Genomic DNA, 18514 nt, shown 5'->3' on the forward strand with positions numbered 1-18514 from the left:
GCAATCTACTCAGTAAACCAGAACAGAGAAGATTGGTCGAGGCCGATTCCCATGAAGGCAAGGCCAAGGGATGTGAAGAAGTATTGTATGTTCCATAGGGATGTGGGACATTATACGGAGGAGTGTACACAATTAAAGGACAACATTGAGGAGTTGATCAGAAAAGGGCACTTAACACAATACTGGTTGAATGCAGGCAGGAATCAGCAACCGGCACAAGCAGTTGAGAGGCAACAGATAGAAGCAAGGCCTGAAAGGACACAAGGAAGAATAGTCCGACAAGGGGATGCAGGAATACCACCGTTATCTACAGGAAGGGTAGATGTGATAACGGGGGGACCGATTCATGGAGGGACAATTAGTGGGGCAAAGAAGCATTTGGCGGAGCACCGTATGCCATCCACAGTCTAACGGCCAAGCAGAGGCAGCAAATAAGCAAATTGTGACAGCGATCAAGAAAAAGATTGAAGATGCAAAAGGTTTGTGGGCAGATTTGATACCGGAGATATTATGGGCAAACATGACAACAGTAAGAGAAGCTACAGGTGAATCACCTTATACTCTGGTTTTTGGAACAGAGGCAGTCATACCAGCAGAAGTCGGGTTGCCGACATTTCGGATTCAGCATTACTGTGAAGACCAAAATGATTTACTCCTACAACAACAGTTAGATTTTTTGCCAGAACTGAGAGAAAAAGCAGCAGTTAAGTCAGCTGCCTTTAAAGAAAGAATGTCAAGAGCCTACAACAGAAGAGTATCCCATAGGCCGTTAAGTATAGGAGATCTTGTACTACGAAGAACAGCAGCGACCGGTAAGGGAAATGAAGATGGGAAGCTGACTGCAAATTGGGAGGGGCCTTATCGGATTAGAGATGTCGTCATCCAAGGGTCGTTTTACCTAGAAACTTTGGATGGGACACCTCTAAAAAATGTATGGAACTCAGCTGTATTGAAGAAATACTATGTGTAATGAACAATTTTTACGTGAAGCTGATATCAAGAAAGACATCAGTGATGAATGAAGAAGCATTCAGACAATGTGCATTGAAATAGGCATCCTCCATTTAACAGAACATTGTTAAATGGGACGGACAGCTCAAAACTGCTTCCATGAAGTTAACAGTTATACAACCTGATCAGTTGTATACATTAACTCATGAGGTTGCTGGTTCAAAATATAATACCGGCCAAATCAATTCGAGTATACGCCGATATGAGGCATAGCTCAGAATGTGATCGCCGAGAAGGGAACCTAACTGGCTGAAACAACAAAGCAGTAGGTGACCAATGTTATAATCTGAACCACCAACGACCGGTTACGGCTCAGTGTACATAGCTCTACCACGAACTATGTACACTGGGGGGAGCAAGGAGTGATATGGTATTTGTGATATCCATAGTACGCTGGTAATTTTTAATGCAATTTTTCAAGTTAATTACAATTTTTCAAGTCAGGTAAAGATCTGATATCTTCCAAAGCCGAGGTTTTGAAATCTGATATCTTCAAAAGCTAGCGTTTTTGAAGAGGTTTCCAATTGGAAGTTGTCGGATTTCAGATAAACTATCAGGTAAACTTTTATTTTTTACAAATTGTCTTTTATATATGCTGAAATTGGCAAGGCAATATAGTTATCATAACGTTGTAAAAAACAAGCAGATTAGAAAGTGATAAGCGGAGAACAACACAGTTACGATAAAGTATAAAAATTTACAGACATTTAGCAGACAACGACAACAAAAATAAGTTTGCATAACAGATAAAATTGACAATCGACAGGCATCACCACAAAAAAGGGGTATATGCCGATAAAACAGCATTGTCAAAATAGATGTTCACATACAAAAGACAATAAAAGAGAGTTATAGCTGGTAAGGCTCAATAACACAGGACCCACAAGAAGATGTCGGTGATGACTGCCCGCCCCTTCATGATTGTGCATTCTCAAGCACTGGGGAGTCCAGAATGCTGGGATCTTTGGGGCCATCATCAGTACTTGGCGCCAGATTGTACAAGTCCTCTTCAGAGAATTGCTGCGCCTCGAAGCCGGAAGGGATCTTGTAGGCCTCCTCGTTGAAAGCCTTCTCAACCTTAGCCTAGTCATCCTTTTTCCAACCGGCGGCGTGGGCAACACATCTCTGAGCAGCAGTCCAACCTCCATCGAAACGGTCTTGGAGCTTGGAGCAGAACTCATCTGAAGTCAAGTAATGGCCCACGGCTCTCTGGCGAATCCCAGGCTTATCGGCTTCCATCCGCATAACCTTCTCTTCGAGGTTTTTTACTTCAGCCCTGGCATCGCCGAGATCTTTCTCAACTGAAGGAAGAAGCTCAATGGCTTTATCTTTTTCAGCAATCTGAGTCTTCAGACTCTGCAATTCCAACTCCAAGCCAGCAACCTTTTCAGCCTTAACCTTCAACTCCGACATCTCCCTGTCGTCTTTTTCTTTTATCTTCCTCAGGTCATCCAGGGCCTTCTCAGCGTTGTTAATGATTTCTTGCATGGCACTTTGACTGGAGGAGGCTTGATGGTGCTTTTCTTGGTAATAACGGTACATCTCCACCAGCTCCGTACCAGACATAACAGCCTGTGAACAGGAAAGTACTTCCGAATAAGAATTAACAAAAACCATGAAACAAGCAATAAGAGTGCGTAAGACATAACGTAATATAAGAAATAGGTTAAGGCAAAGTAGTAAAGTAAGCATACCTTCATCATGTTGTGCATATGAGCAGCAGCGAGGGGACCGATTGGACCAGTAGGTCTGTCCATCGGAAGAGTAAGGTTACTAAGAAGCCGGTAACCAAGGGTCCCACCCTGCATTGGATCGTCGGTAATCATTGATTCATTCCGGCCAACATCCATGTCGGGCTTCCAACGGTCCCCAGAATGACCGGCAGGAACAGCGAAGCCTTTCAGGACTTCATCTGGAAACCAGCCGGAAACTCTTTCTATCCACTGGTTGGACCGGTATGTTAAATCCGGAATGCTTGAATCAGACCCAGCAGTGGAAGGAGCGATAACGGTGGTCGGTTGAGGCTGACGAGGAGATTCAACGGTAGTAAGGTCCTCAACTTCGATCCCTTGAATAACCTTTTTTACTATGGCTTCAGGGCTTTTTGTTGTTTTGGTGAGAGGAGACTTTTCGGTCTCCGTTTTGTCCTTTTTCTTCTCACCCCGCCCTCCAGCTTGCCTAGGGCTCGAAATCACCACACCACCGCCGCGCCGATTGGCGAGAGATGTCAGATTTCTCTTCTTGGCGTTGTCGTCAGCCATTAACTCAGCTCTTCTCTTAGCACTAACAGCCGGTGCACGACCGCAAATTGAAGCTAAGGTGTCGTAAGAGGCGGTCGCTTTAGGACAACGCCTGAGAACCCTCTTTCCGTCAGCTGACAAGCCTAGCAACTTGTTGTCCAACTTGTCAATACCTAAAAAAAAAAAAAAGCAAAAGGGTAAGGAAGACAATAGTAAGTAACAAGTAAACTACAATAGAAACAAGGTAAAAAAAAAGTGATAAATAATAATAATAGAACTTAGAAAGATAAGTTATACCATGCTGGTCAGTCCAACAGAGACCGACACGAGATAACGGTGCGTTGCCCAGAATGTAACTCACATTCGACACCCACACCGCAGGAACTAGACGGGCTTTGCCGTCGCCTTCATCAAATTCAGAGATGTCAAAGTGATTGACAGCCCTTTCTTCATGCTTACCGAGATCTCTCTCGGGGATTGAATCGAAATGGGGATGAGGCTTGAAAAAAGTTCTCCTCAAAGGAAAATCCTCTGGGACCGACATAAAGAAAAACCTATCTTTCCAACCTTTACAGCTGGATAGTTTAGGATGAACGGTATACTTATGGGGTTGAGTGTATAACGACCACCACCCATCTGACTGACCATCCCTCTTTAAGGTAATTAACTGTCTAAATACGTTAAGGGTTAGAGGGAAATTCCGATACAACATGACCCAAACAGTAGCAATAACGGCACGAATTGTTTGAGGAGTTAACTGAACCAGGCAAACATTCCAAGCCTTCAAAATTTTAGCAACGAAAGGATGTAGAGGAAAACGGAGGCCAAAATCAAAATGTTTCATGTAAACGGCCACAGAACCAACCGGGCAATCCAACACTGAAGCTCCAGACGGAGGGAGAGACAACTCGTACTCATCTGGTAGGTTAAAGAACCTTTTTGCACGACGACAATAATCTTTTTCAATTGTCGTTTTCCTAAAAGCTTCATTTATCTTTGCCTTCGCGACTTTCCCCTCGTTAGCAAGAACCATGGGTTGTCGGAACTCAGCTCTATCGGTCTCAGAGTTGTAGCCCTCATCCAGATTTTCTTCCTGGATAACCTCAGCTGTTAAATCGACAATATCATCCCTACTCTCATTGTTTATGCTGTCTTCTTGAGTCTCGTCATCTCCTAAAACCGAGTTGACGGCTGAATCATGAACTGGAGATGACGGACCTTCCAGAGGGTTTGCAGGGATGTCATCCACTGGTTCTTCTTCAGAAGAACTTACAACCTGACCTTGCCCAGGTCTTTTGCTGGATTCCGCTGCCTTAGCGGCCTCAGCTGCCTTAGCTGCTTTGGCGGCTTCACGGGCAGCAGCTCGAGGCTGATAACTGGTACTCTTTACCCTTGGCATAGTGTTTATACCTATATTGCCAACGTTAGTGCCGTACTGATTAAAATACCGTCTCCCAGTAAAGCTGCGTAAGTGATAACGGACACTAACAGGCTCAACGTCAAGAATTTCAGTATCAGCAGGGATATCGGGGTTAAAAGGGTGATGGGCACTTTCACGATGAGCAATGGTCCTATGTATCATAAAAGCGCGTTTTTCTTCTTCAGAAGATAACGTCTCAAACGGGTAGTCTATATTATCAGAAAGAGAAGATGAATTACCCTGATTACTACCGGTTTCTTTGCCTAAAGACTGCCTAATTAAACGACGCCTAGCAGTACTAAGGTTAGGAAAATTTTCTTCAACACTATCTTCAGACATTTAATTAAATATAAGAAAATAAAAATAGCATGCAAAATCAAGGGTTAGGGTACGACAATACCTTCGACGGAAATCACTGATTTAGTGCAATTAAATGCTAAGAAACGACGAAGAAAGAAAGAGCACGCCTGGAGTACTGAAATGCGCAAACCGAAAACAAAGAAGAGAAGAAAAGTAGGAACTTTGATCGAAAAATTTTAACTTTTGAGAGAGAACTTAGAAAAAATGCAAAGTAATGAGAAAATGAGGTTATTTTGATCTAAAAAGGGAAACTGAATGGCTAGTTGAAGTGAAAGGCGGTTCAGAGATCCGACGGTTCCCATTCGATAAGTAGTTTCAAAAAGCAGCGGCAGGATTTATGACACGTGTGAAAATTTTCCCGCTCAAAAAAAAAAAAAAACGGTTACACTACCATAACGTGCTCATTGAAGCAAGTTGACCTTGTAAGCTATCGGCATACAAGGTCACTTGGGGAGGAAAACGGTGATTTTCGCTCCCAGATATTGTACAACAAGTTGACCTTGTAAGCTATCGGCATACAAGGTCCCTTGGGGAGGAAAACGGAGTTTTTCGCTCCCGGGTATTTTACAAGTTGACCTTGTAAGCTATCGGCATACAAGGTCACTTGGGGAGGAAAACGGTGTTTTTCGCTCCCAGTTATTGTACAACAAGTTGACCTTGTAAGCTATCGGCATACAAGGTCACTTGGGGAGGAAAACGGAGTTTTTCGCTCCCAGTTATTGTACAACAAGTTGACCTTGTAAGCTATCGGCATACAAGGTCACTTGGGGAGGAAAACGGAGTTTTTCGCTCCCAGGTATTTTACAACAAGTTGACCTTGTAAGCTATCAGCTTACAAGGTCACTTGGGGGGGGGGGGGAACGGAGTAGAGCTAAAAGCAAATGAATACAGTACGCAATTATGGTATAAAAATTGTCCTCTTAAATAAGTAATAATAATAAAAAGTAATGAAAGTAGTAAATAAATATACAACTTCTCAGCAAAAGAATATAGAGCTCAAAGATATATAGACGTATAGAAGCAAATCTGTCTGAATACAAGCTAAGCAAGTAAAACGAATTGCGAAAACGGCAAGGTCAGTAATAAGGTTTTGTTATTAAACAATGCTTGACAGAGTACAAGAAACGTTGTCACAATAACATTTAGAACATAAGGAAAAATCTGAAGAATGAGATGTGGAACCCAAAGTTTGTTTAGTTAGGTTCAGCTTGTTGCCCATGTTAACTGAGAACGATGATGAATGATCATGCGTCCTCACTTGGGGGGCTAATTGTATGGGACGATATCTGAGCATGACCGACATCTTGTGAAAGCACGTGACCATGTTCCAATAATTATAAGAGGATGCTGATATGTTCCAAAAAGAAGACATGTCGGCTCGCCGGAATTCAACATGTGGCAACAGAAGCTCGACACTTGGCACAAAAGGCTCTGCATGGATGAGAGCCACCTGTCAAGGTAAACTATTATAAATAGTAGGTAAGACCTCATTAATGGGGACATGAAAGACACTCTCTTACTCTCTCTCTCTACTTTCTTTCTCTTACTTACCCTCTTCTCTTAAACACTTTCTGACTTTATCATCGGAGTGGTTATCCCCGGATCACCCCGGGGTTAGCTAACTTCTTCTCATTGTGTAGGTTCTCAGCTTGCCGATAGGAGTATCAGGATCTCAGGTCCGAATTCTTGAGGAAGTTAGGATCAGACTGAAACAGTTTTAACAATGGAGAGAGTATTTACAGCGAGAAGTTAAATTATCTCCAAGCTCAAACATGTAATGTCCATCTTTGTCATCTTCCCTCCACGGGGGAGAACCATTTGTTGCCACTCTCTTGCTAAACAGGGAACTAGAATGTTCCGAAAGTGCAATTGACGGTGCAAAGCTTGAAACATTCCCAATCTCTTGTCCACAAAATATACCTATCTGAGCCTACACACAGCCATTCATCCATGTTTCGCTCAAGTTAACTCAAAAACAAAACCCTATCATCGTTTATTTTTGTTTCATTACTTTACTTTAAATTTTTTCCCATATTTCATTATCCATAACACTTGTGACCAAATTCAAGAACCAAATTAATAAAATAAACCTAAGCTATCAAAATTAAAACAGACCCCATCATCGATCTGCATTAAATAACATCGCCTCAATCATGATGAAATAAAAATCAGAAATTTTCCTGTTCTTTAAAAATCAAAGAAAAGAAATAGGTTTGCAAATAATTTTAAATTCAACAAAATTAACCGATTCATAATTTCAAAAGCTATACATCATACAAATTCATGAAAAAACATGTACCAAAAAAACTTCAATTCCTTTTAAATGCCAAAAATTTGCGAATCAAACAATCAAAAATCGTTAAAAGACGATAAACAAGCATAAAACAACAAATCTAAACAAAATAATTAAATCAATACATAAACCACCAAAAATCAACCATATCAAAATCACAAATAAAATTCAATAATTTCAGCTAATTCGAATCAAATTTCACCAGAACTAGCCAAAAAAACCTCGATAATAACAAAATCAAAATAAAAAACGAAAAGATCGTATACATTGGTTGTTTGAGGAGCAACATCCCATCCCAAACGCGGGCGCTTCCTTGGACGACGATCAAGATGATTCATAGGAAACCCGGTAACTCGTTTAGTTTCCTTGGACGACGATCGTATACATCGGTTGTTTAGCTTCATAGGACACGCGGGCTCGGTGGTTGACGCTGCTGTCTTTACGGTGGGCATAAAAAGCTTGCGAAGTGGTGGAAATGATGCGGGTTAAACCTAGGTCGTTGGTTACTAAGATTCCCCGATCAAAACAAAATTTATAAACCAAACCCAACCCTAAGTATAGAGGTAAGTCCGGGTCGAACCCAACGGAAAGTGGTATTTGCTAAGGTCTCAAGTTAAGCTATTCCGAACTCTTAAAACAATGGGTTGGTCTAAGCTATACTTTCGAATCAACTCAATCAAAACTAACAAATAGAATTGAGAGTGAGAGATAGCTCAAGTGGTTAGAGCTCCCCTCCCAATTCCAATAGATCTTGGGATCGATTCTCGTCACCCGCTCTTGTGGCTCTCTAAACACCAAAAAAAAAATAAAAAAAAAACTTAACAAATAGAATTTAAATATCAAAGCACTAGGGAATTTAGGATCCACATGTACTCGTGATAAACTTGCTAATTTGTCGGGAATTTGATCAATCAAACAATGCGAGGGAAAACGACATTTGCAATCAAAATCACTAAAAGAGCTATTTATCAATTGATAATAATAGCTTCCAAATCAATTTTTCGTGTCATTGAAAACTATTATGCAATCTAGCATGATAATCAAGGTTAGCTACTCCTCTTCAAATCAGACACATGCACAAATTTCATTAACCAATTTAATCACATCATCAAATCAATCAAAAACCCCAAATTAGCTATATATTATCACTTATTCATGTTTCACCACTTCCCTAGCAAAGAAACTACTCACTACACATTGTAAATTTGAAAAGCATAACAAAAATAATCATCAATTTCATCATCAACATTGTAATCCAAATATCAACAATTAAAACCAAGCAAACAATAGAAATTTAACAGTATATCAAAATCAAACATAAAATTGCATTGAAAAGGAAAGTATTCTTACAAAACTTTGATCAATATCAAAGAGGAATGAAGATTAAAATGTAACAATCATCAAGTTTCTCTCTCTAAAATCTAAGAACAAAGTTTCCAAAATCTTGAGCTTCTCTCTCTAAAATTATAATCAAATCTAATTCTAATTCAAAACTTGCTTCTTTCTCTCTCTAGAAATGAAGAAATTCTATATATAGTAAAACTAACTAAGAAGAAGTATGTTAGACGTCCAAAAAGAAACTCAAAAGGCACGGCCTCTCATCCCATTGCGCGGCCGCAACAAAATGGGTACGGAATAGGGGGAAGAGGCTTGCGCGGCCGCTCCTGGCATCTGCACGGCCGCTCCTCACTCACGCGCGGCCGCGCCTGGGAGCAGGGGATATTGCCTTCATGTGCTCATTGATGCTCCCGTGCGTTCCACATGATACATGTTGGGGGAGGCAGTCACTAGAGGCCTTTACGGTGGGTTCAACACCGTCTTTCATATCCACGCGGCATGAGATCGCGGCCTTGAAGACTTAGCTCTTGCACTCCTTTGCTTTTGAGCTTTAAGAGGAGGAAGCGGGTTGCATCCTAAGCTTTGTATGCCCCGAGAGAACGCCAATGAGCTTCTCGAACATCACCAATCTCCTAAAATCAAAGAAAAGCAAATAAGTAAAGGAGAAAAGGCAAAATAAGCTTAGAATTGTAAGAAAATAAGAAAACAACTAAGGAATATGCAAAATAGAGAGAATACAAGTAAAACTAAAGATTAAGAGATAAAAGAGATACAAAACCAATGAAAAATCATCCTAAAAGAAGCTAAATGAGTGCCTGAGACTCATCAAACTCCCCCAAGCTAGACTTTTGCTCGTTCTCGAGCAAAACAAAGCAAGAAGAAATAGGATGAAAGACTTATTCAAACAAGAAAAAGGAAAGAAAGAGATAAGAATATACACTAATACTCACTTTCGTGGGAATCACAGTTGTTTTTAGCTACAACAAGCCCTTTAAATCCCAAAGTCACCAATGAGGACGAGTGAGGTCTCGTAAGGGTATCAATAAAAGAAAGTAAAACAAAAATTCAAACAAGTAGCTAAGAAATGGACTTTTACAAAGGACCAAATGCAAGTGAATAAACAACTTTCTATACAATAAGGGTATGCACATTCCAAGATATCTAAGTTTGATTAAAACATAGGATATGCTAAGCATAGAGAACTAATGAAACACAATTCACCCTCATCTCAAAACTTTTTACCACAATCTCCCAATTAGCTTCAAATCCACCTCTAGCGAGTATCTCAATGATTCCTCGAAGGAATCGGAAAAAAAAAAGATTTAAGGCTACTCGACATCTTGACTAATGCACACCACTCTATAGGCTTGACTCACATCTCCCTCCGCCGACTTGTGACTCAACAACAAAGGTCAAAAGGTCTTGAGAAGGGTTGTAATGTAAGGTCGAAAAAGGCTGAAGGTAGGCTTAAATTTGACATTTGGTGGTATGCCTAAATTGTGAAGCAAAGTGATCAATTCTCAACACCATAATCAAGCAATCATCAAACAAAAACACAAACACCCCAAGCTTATTCAAAGCCAAAATCACAAACATGTATACAAAAAGCGTAAGAATGCTTCCCCCCCAAGCTAAAATGAAAGCATTGTCCTCAATGCTTAAAATAGGGAGAAACATTTACAACAAAATATTTTTTTGAACTTTTTCATTTTTCACCTTTTTTCAATTTTTTGCTTTGCTTTTTCTCATTTTTTCATTTTTTTTTTCAATTTTTCACATTATTTCATTATCCTCGCCTCTTTTAACTATGAACGGCTTTTTCAACTTGGAATTTTCCTTATATTCACATGATATCCACACATACAAACTTGCATACATTAGAAGAACCTATATTCAACCAATCCACCATAATCTCCAACAATAATGATCAGTTGCTTCACAAAAACCAATAATGGAAACAAGAATGAAACAAAAGGCTCAAAATTTAAATATATAGTTTGAAATAAAGGTTTATGGCTCAAATGGTTAGCAAATAGACAAATGAAAACCCAAAATAAAGAAATAGAAAACTATCCTAGAAAAAGAAAAATCACCACCCCGAAAAGATGCATTTGTCCTTCCTAAATGGCTCGGTCGCGATCTCGGGAGACAAGAGTCAAATTCTAGATAAAGCATACAATAGTCAAGGATCCATGTGTCGCTCATGCAAAATATGTAGAAGGCTTCAAAAGAATGAAACCTCACATGGTTGTAGCAATAACTCACTTTTAGTTTCAAATTCAACAAAGGGAGCAATTTCAACTTTCCACAAACAATTAGAATTCGGCTTCAAGGTCCAAAAATTCTAAAGACACTACCTTAGCATACTCTATCCTAGAATCAATTAAAGATACTCTCAAACCGTGCATACAGATACCATATAGGAAACCATTCATTCAAAAGCAAAAGTTCGGATGATATTATGTCCATAACAAAAGCATAACACAAAAAGAAAAGAAAGCCTCAAAATCATATTTTTGGATTTTTGCATTTTTGAAAAGATTGAAATGAAAAAGAAAAGTAGAAAAGAAAAGAAAAGGAAAAGAAAAGAAAGGAAAAGATAAAGAAAAGTGCAAAGATGCATGCATGTCATATAAATTCCAATCGACAAACAAGTGGTCATTCGACAACATTGCCAACGACCCCAAACACTCTTGGTGTTACAAAGCAAACATCCTCGAACCATTCAACTCTTCCTAAACTAATCCTATTCTATGCAAACAATGAAAGAAAAGAGGGAAATAAGAAGGATCTCACCGGGAATCCAAGCTAAGCTAAGAAAAGCGGGGTGACGAAAATACCACCTCCTTGAAACTCCAAACAAGCATAGAAAGGATTGTTAATGTAACACCCCCTCCTTTTAGAACTGGAAGCGTTAGCGGAAATACCCCTGAATGGGAGGCTACTTAACTTCGATTGGAAAAGTCAAGCTTTACCTAGGTCTAAAAGTTAAATTTAAGTCATTCAAACATCCAAATTAAGTTATTTAACTTAATCGCGAACTAAGTGATGAAATCGAAATAAACAAAAGAACATAAACAAAGACAAATCAATTACATTCAAAAGCCAAGGGTAGAACAACCCTTATCGGCCAAATTGCAATCAAACTAAAACCAATTTCAAAGTACTTAAATAATTAACTAACAACAAAGGCATACAAGCCCAAAGGTTGGTTTCTAAACTCTCAATTCCCAACCCATCGTCACATAGATCAAATAAACAAATGGAACCTGCAAATTATAACAACGTTCCGCAATTAGTGGGGAGCAACTAGCAGTTCTCCCTCAAATAAGAAATAAAAGATTTTAGACTTAAATTAATATAAAGAAACCACAATCACAAACAACTTGTAAACACAAATGAAATCACTTAAAACCATCAAACCATAAAACTATAAAATATTTCGCAATAAACTTAAAATAAGAAATTGATATTAAAACACTTAATTTCATTCACAATTTATATAAGCTTCAAAATAAGTAATAATTTCATAGTTTCAATATTTCAAACTCAAAACATTTAAAACAGCAGAACTGGAATGGAGGGAACGCTAGTGGCCTCGCAATCCACTTCCTAAGGTTTTTCAGGACGAATCCCCGGTCATCTCACAGAGACTGTGTCTAAGATTGGCCAACTCCCGGTTATGGGTAGATGCCTATAAGGTCTTACACACCCCCGAACGACAACAATTAAGCTAGGTTGAGTCACCTAAGACTCGCAATCCAGGTAGTTAGCATGTTCATTAACCATCAAAAAGCAACTCGGCCTCACACCCGATTATGGCCCCACACACAATTCAAAAATCATTTAAAATACTTAATATAATATATTTCACTTAGAAATCTGCAGAGAAGCCCAAAATGGTCTTACACTCAATTCAAACTGCATAAGAAAATCATATTTCTTAAATTCAATTGAAACTCCAATTTAAAATACATTTCACCGTAATAAATCACAAAAGGTATCATCTGAGTTTGGGAATATAATTAATTATCGGAGTTTAACAATTAAGTGCATTTTTTTTCACAACTCTTGGCAAAATAATGCTAAAGACAGTTTTATTCTTCTCTAAAACATTACGACGTCGACAATATAATTACAACTCACACACATTCAAACACACATCAAAATATTTTACTTTAGGGGTTTATAATACCCAAAGATTCCCACATCACTTATTTAAAATATAATTTCAGCTAATATATAATAGTTATAAAAATTCCATAAATTCATTTGATAAAACCAAAAATCAAAACTACAATTTCATAAAACAACCAAAACAGGGCAGCAAGATATGAGTCCAAAAATCATCATAAAAACCCAATCAAACATACTTCAAATGCGAAATAAAAATTAGGGCACATACATATACTCAATAAGCATCATATAAAACCATTTCGGACTTAAAATTCTAGAGTTAACATGCTTAAATAAAATCATAAACACAGCAGCTCCAATTTAGGTTCTAGCAGTACCATTCACACAAAACACCCCCAAAACCAACCTTAATCATGAAACTAAGCTTAGGCCATTATAGTTCACATTCTAAAAACACAATAGGCCATGTTAAACATGCATTTGCGCTTAGAAATCAAGGAATACACAACTGAAAGTCACCATCTTTCACACGCCTAGCAGATTAGGGGTAGTAGCTATGTTGCACTAATTTAGGCACTTTAAACTATTCAAAATTATATAAAATCATGCCAAATCAATTTAGGGAATATCCTAACATGATTCTAATTCAAATTTGGCAATAAAATCAATCAAGATAATTAATTTAAGGCTTAAGAACACAAGATACACAAGCTTCCATAACAGATTAATGAATCAAAATACATGCTCATATAAAAGGTACAATTTGCCTAAAAACATGAAATTTCACTATGGTATAAACTCATAACAACCCTAACATGATGGTCTAAAAAATAAATATTCAATTAACAACAAAAATTTGAGTTTAATATGCCCTAAACTACTACTACACTCTCGGCCAAAACAGCACAGGCAGCATTGCATTGGCTCACAAATTCAGTCATTTGATGACCTTAAAGACCTCCGAATTTTACCCATAATATATCAAATCGATCGTAAAACAATCCTCTAAAATAATATGAAATATAATCATTGAAATTAAGCTGTCATGAATAAAAATCACCACAGAAATTGCAGTCTTATACGCTCATAATTAGGTTATATAATCTGATTTTTAGTGCCCAAAAGCCATCACAAAATGTGATTAGGTGATAACTTTAGCTTAATTCCATTAGCTTCATGAGCACAATATTTATAATACAAAATCAATTAGTTTCCTAAGCCTACACCAAAACGTGTATGTCAGCTAAGGTAAACAAAGATAAAGATATGGAAATAATATCCTAGAGATATGGAAATAATATCTAGACTAAATATTTACCAAATCAAATAAATATAATTTCCTAAATATATCTTAACACCTCCCTCAAGTTGGAGCATGAGATTCGAAAATGCCCAACTTGGAAAGAAGATAGTCAAATTGTGCCTTCCCCAGTGCTTTTGTGAATATATATGCCAATTGATCCTTAGTAGACACATGTGATGGTGAAATTAAACCTTCGTTGATCGCATCATGAACAAAATGACAATCAACCTCTATGTGTTTCGTACGCTCATGAAACACTGGATTCCTCGCGATATGCAATGCAGACTAACTATCAAAAAACAACTTGATTGCTTTTGGGTGTTGAATGCCCAAACATAACAATAAACCTTTGAGCCACTTTAATTCACACGTGACTCTAGACATAGGCCTGTATTCCGCCTTTGTAGAAGATGTAGAAATTGTAGGTTGCTTTTTAGTTTTCCAAGAAATTGGAGATTTACCTAGAAACACAAGCCAACCGGTCAACGAGCGCCGAGTTAGAGGACACACTGCCCAATCCGAGTCACACCATCCCTCTAGAGTGAGCTCACTGTCTGACCGCAACAATATTCCTTGACCGGGAGTTCCTTTTAGATAACAAACGACCCTCAAAGTAGCTTCCTAATGTTCTATGCGAGGTTCTTGCATAAACTGTGATAAAATGTGAACGGAGTAAGCAAGGTCGGGTCGAGTAACCACGTCCTACAAGACGACGATATGCTTCGGGGAAGTGCAAAAATTCGCCACTAGCATGAGCAAGTCTATGATTTTGTTCCATGGGAAACCCACTTGGCTTTGCTCCCAATAAACTTGTTTCAGAGATAATGTCCAAAGTATACTTTCGTTGGCACAAAAATAACCCGGATGAGCTACGAGCCACCTCAATGCCCAAAAAATATTTAAGGGGACCAAGATCTTTCATTTTAAAACAATCACTAAGATATGCCTTGAAAACCTTGAGTGCAGTGAAATCGTTCCCAGAAACAATAATATTATCCACATAAACTAAGACATTTATATGTGTTTTGCCATTAGTATATGTGAATAAAGAATAATCAGAGTAGGCTTGGAGAAAACCATACCGTTTCAAAGTCGACGCCAATTTTGCATACCAACACCTAGGAGCTTGTTTCAAGCCATATAAAGACTTGCGCAACCTACACACCAATGAAGGATCCGGGTTTTCGAACCCGGGGGGAAGCTTCATGTAAACCTCTTCATTTAGGTCACCATGTAGAAAGGCGTTCTAAACATCCATTTGATGTAGCTCCCAATTTTTGCAAGCCATTATAGCGAGAAAGGCACGAAAAGTAGTCATTTTAGCAATCGGAGCAAAAGTTTCTTCATAGTCAATACCGGCTTGTTGATGATTACCAAACACCACTAATCTTGATTTGAGTTGCTCAATATCTCCATTGGACAAATATTTGGTCTTATAGACCCATTGATTACCAAGAGCACGTTTCCCGGGTGAAAGACGTTCTAAAGTCCATGTACCATTATCTTCTAGAGCACGAATTTCTTCCTTCATAGATTGTCGCTACCCATCATTTTTCATTGCTTCCTTGAAGGATTCTGGATCTTTACCCTTGATAATATCTGCAAGAAATCTCTGATAATTGCTAGAAAAATTGTCACAATTTATGTAATGTGCTAAAGGATAAGGAGTACCTAAGGAGTGATCGGAAGAGGAGGAGAGCGGACTATTAGCAAAAATCGTATGTGTCACAAAATCACGATGCTTAACATTTGGAAACTTTTGTCGAAATCCACGACACATTTGTGGAGTTTGGGAACCGTCTAAATTTACCTGCTCATCATTAATAGTTAGAGAAGTGGGCTGCCTAACAAGAGAAGGCCCAGCGGACGATGGATTGCCATCGCCCTCACCAGAAGCTGTGGTGGGCTCGTGGGGTGAAGGCCCAGCAGGCACTGGGTTTCCATTGCCCCGCCAGAAGCCGAATTGGGCTCATGGAGGGAAGTGGGCTCGTGCGCTGTGTTGAACTCACGCATCACAGGTGGGCTGCATTGGACATCAAAACCATCTCCAACATCTAATTCCTCTTTAAAAATAATAGCAGAAAAATCCTCATGAATATTTTGAGCATCATACTCATGATGTGAAACGTTCACAGCTTCGGGACTCTCAAACGGAAAGACCTCTTCAATAAATTCACATCCCTCGAAACAAAAAAAAATCATTTGTAGTCAAATCAAACAACCTCCACCCCTTTTTCCAAACGGATATCCCATGAACACACACTTTCTACTACGATTGGCAAACTTGTCTCCCTTAGTTTTCTGATTATGAGCAAAGCACAGACACCCAAAGGTACGAATAGCATCAAAAGAGGGCGGTTTATCAAAGAGAATTTCAAAGGGTGCTTTATTGTGTAAGAGGGGAGTTGGAGTACGGTTTATCAAATGAGCGGTAGTGAGAACACATTCACCCAAAAAATAAATGGGCAATTTTGCTTGAAACTTTAAAGCTCGGCTAACATTCAAAATATGTTTGTGTTTCCTATCAACACGACCATTTTGTTGTGCGGTATAAAATTCCAGTGGCTCTAAAATATTCAAGTAAAAAATTAAACTCAGTCCCATAATCACTTTGAACTACTTTAATTGTTTGAGAAAATTGTCGTTCAACCATTGCAACAAACGCCATAAACATTTGAAAAACTTCTAATTTATCAACCAACAAATAAACCCAAACAACTCTTGAATAATCATCAACAATTGTTAAAAAATAACGAGCTCCACATGACAAAATATCACACAACAATGAGCGATTGATAGTAATATAATTCAAGCACGAAAAACATGATTCAAACACCCAAAATCACCTTAATTGTACACAAAAATCTGACATACATATCAAGAACAAAAATCAACAAATCAATCTAACCTTAACATGATTTCTACCTATCAATTCAGCCCTAAAACCTAGCATTTCTAATTTAAGGGAATAAAGGCTAGTTACCTCTTGAAGTGTGACCAAATAATATACTAGCACGAGGTGAGGAAAGCCACAAATTCAGTCCCCAAACCCACGCACAAGAAGCCCCTTGAAAACCCCTAAAGTTCTTCAATTTTGACACTTCGAAAGAGGGGGAATTTGGGCACGAATTGGAGTAGATTTAAGCTGCAAGTTAGGCTTTGATTTCCCCCTTGATTTTCCTTTGAAACCCATGAATAATAGAAGGGAAGAGGAAGAGATATGATGCGTTTTTTTTGGTGAAGAAAGCTGATGAAAGCTAGCCTTGTTTTGTACGTAAAAGGAGAAGGAGAAGAGGAGGAGTTGGGCAGCCATAGTTAGGTTTTATTACCATTGATTAGAGGAGGTTACTTAGGGTAAAATGATCAGCCACTGATCCCTCAAAGCTGCAGTGTAAATCAGCATAAAATGGGCTCAAATGAAGCTCACAAACAAGGCTCTTCTTTTGGGCTTGATGGAATGGTTAATTTAGGATTAATAATGGAATTAAGGAAGCTAATAAACAAGTATATCTTAATCTATTTAGTCATGAAAATGTTAAGGCAAAACCTGACCCATAAAAAAATTCTAGTTAGCCCGAAACTAGACTAGGAAAGGAATGTAACAAGAGGCGATTTGAAAATATGTTAAAAAACAATAATATAGATTATATTATTGATATCTCAAAAATAATATTAATATTAATTACATTAATAATAATGAAAACAATAATTTAAATTACAATACAAAAATATATATAAAGTTCATATTTTACGGAAAAGCAATATGAAAAGGCGAGATGCGAAACCAATAATATTATTCATCTATAATGACCTAAATAATAAAAGGGCATTATAATGAGTTTTATAAATATAAAATACAATAATAGTTTATAAATAATATCAATTTGATAAATAAGTTAACGAAATCACCCAATACAACTTCATATATCGATATTGATACGATTGAACGAAAAACGTCTTTAAAACCATAAAATCACTTTATATCTATCAAATTCGCACTTCTGTCAAGGAATCACCCATGATGACCTGTATCAATCGCGATAGGTTAAATATTAAAATTACATATAATTTAGTCACATTTACTGAATTGACGCTTAAGCTTAAGGAATCACCCTTTAAGGCTAATATCACTTCATACATGTCAAATATAGTTGAAATGATTAACACTCAAATATGAAACCTTTTAAATAATAACGTTGAATCGTTTTGTCAAAACATTAGGATATGAAAAGCTTGGGATAACCCTTAAATCAAAATAAGGATTTTGATAACTAAATAAACATTTCAATTTAGAAATTTAAAATTAGAAATTACGTTTAATAGGTTGAAATGCACATAAAATAGTGGTTTGAAAATACGAGGTGTTATAGTTAAAATTGAGTGAGAATGAAAAAGAGAAAATGGAACTATAT

Source organism: Chenopodium album, chromosome 17, assembly GCF_948465745.1.
Source record: "Chenopodium album chromosome 17, dcCheAlbu1.1, whole genome shotgun sequence".
Taxonomy (NCBI): Eukaryota; Viridiplantae; Streptophyta; class Magnoliopsida; order Caryophyllales; family Amaranthaceae; genus Chenopodium; species Chenopodium album.